The sequence below is a fragment of the Trichechus manatus genome, unplaced genomic scaffold, assembly GCF_000243295.1.
Source record: "Trichechus manatus latirostris isolate Lorelei unplaced genomic scaffold, TriManLat1.0 scaffold00002, whole genome shotgun sequence".
NCBI classification, from domain to species: Eukaryota; Metazoa; Chordata; class Mammalia; order Sirenia; family Trichechidae; genus Trichechus; species Trichechus manatus.
This window is the reverse complement of record NW_004443938.1, coordinates 13,705,455-13,707,239: the sequence shown is the minus strand read 5'-3', so window position 1 is coordinate 13,707,239 and position 1,785 is coordinate 13,705,455.

Here is a 1,785-nt window from a genome sequence, read left to right as displayed (position 1 = left end):
AACCCTATAGGACAGAGAAGAACTGTCCCATAGTGTTTCCAAGACTGTCAATCTTTACAGAGGCAGTCTGCCACATCTTTCTCTTGCAGAGCAGCTGGTGCTTTTGAACCACTGACCTTTCTGTTAGCAGCTGAGTGCTTAACCACTGCACCACCAGGGCTCCTTGCCCTTCATAGCCATAGATTTTAATCCGGTTTTAGGTGATGTGAGATCATCTGTGTCGAGGTTCCAACACAGACTTCCCAAACCCATTGCCGTCGTCGATTCCGACTCTTAGCAACCCTATAGGACAGAGTAGAACTGCCCAATAGGGTTTCTAAGGCTGTAATCTCTACAGAAGCAAACTGCCACACCTTTCCCCATGGAGCTGCTAGTGGGTTCCAACTGCCGACCGTTTGGTTAGCAGCCAGGCGCCACCAGGGCTTACAGACTTCCCAGGTAATATTTTATAAGAATGGGTTCCAAGAGGGTGCAGAGTTTCAATTAGAGAAGAATAGACCTTTAGAACTGGTGGGAGGGTCCCAGAAGCCATCTAGTCTCCACTCGTTGATTGTCTGGTTTAGGGAACTAAGACCCATCTGTTGGCCCATTCAGGGCCGTTCTGTGAGTTCTGGGCAGGGCAGAGCAGAGCCAGTCAGCCTCCTGTCCTACGGCTTTTCCTCCTATGGAGTGCTGTCTCTACACTCGATTTTCCTTTTTTTTTCATCTCTTTATTTTTGTTCTCGCTCATGTCTACAGTCAATCCTTTTAGAAACCAAATGTTAATCAGTGTTTTAGTGTAGATTCCACCCCTTACATTGACTGTCTGGATTTTGTTCCTCTGTCGAACTCAGTTGCCTGTGTTGCTCCTGAAGGAAATGACTGATGAGCACATTCCCCGTTAGACTTGATGGACAGCATGAGTAGTTGGTTTCTGGAACCAAATACCTAGTGAGATGAAGTAAAAGTTTACTCACTGCCACACAGATGGATTTGAATTTCTGGTCCTTTTTATGCTTTGATTGCCCGTACGAATATAGCTTTAGCATTTTCCAGCTTCGTGAATGGAGTGTCACTGTTAAAGTAAGAATTCTGAGTCATAGAAGAGTGAAAATGGAAGTTGACGTTATTTATGTGGATAAATGCGTACACATAGGCAGTACCTATACAAGAGAGATCATTCTCTTGCCATCCCCAAAAAACTCCCCAGCACCCAACTGAACGTCAGAAGAAGGAAAACTCTGTGACTTTTTAGTTCTAAAAAAAATTGGGCAAAGTAAGTTCATTTGAAAATTCTTCTTACTCTTACCCAAAAGAGAGTTTTTATACTGAATATCACAAACATGAGTCTGTAGACCTACGTTTTAGTATTTTTGTTATACCATAAGCTAGAATCACTGAAATTAATGTAAAAGTGTTTTTTAATCTAAGCCCCTCTCTTCAGGTGGATGAATTCCATAGTGTTAGCCATAAGGTAGCTTGATTGGTAGCAACCCAACTAGATTGTTATTGACATAGTTGAATGTTTCCTAAGACAATATGGAAGGAGCTCTGGTGGCCCAATGGTTAAAGCACTTGGCTGCTAACAGAAAGGTCTGTGGTTCGAACCCACTGGCCGCTCCAAGGGAGAAAGATGTGGCAGTCTGCTTCCATAAAGATTTACAGCCTTGATAAACAAATTATGGTATATCCACACAATGGAATGCTACACAACAATAAAGAGCAGCAGGGAAGCCGTGAAACATAACATGGAGGAAGCTGAAGGTCATTATGCTGAGTGAATTTAGTCAGTCACAGAAGGACAAA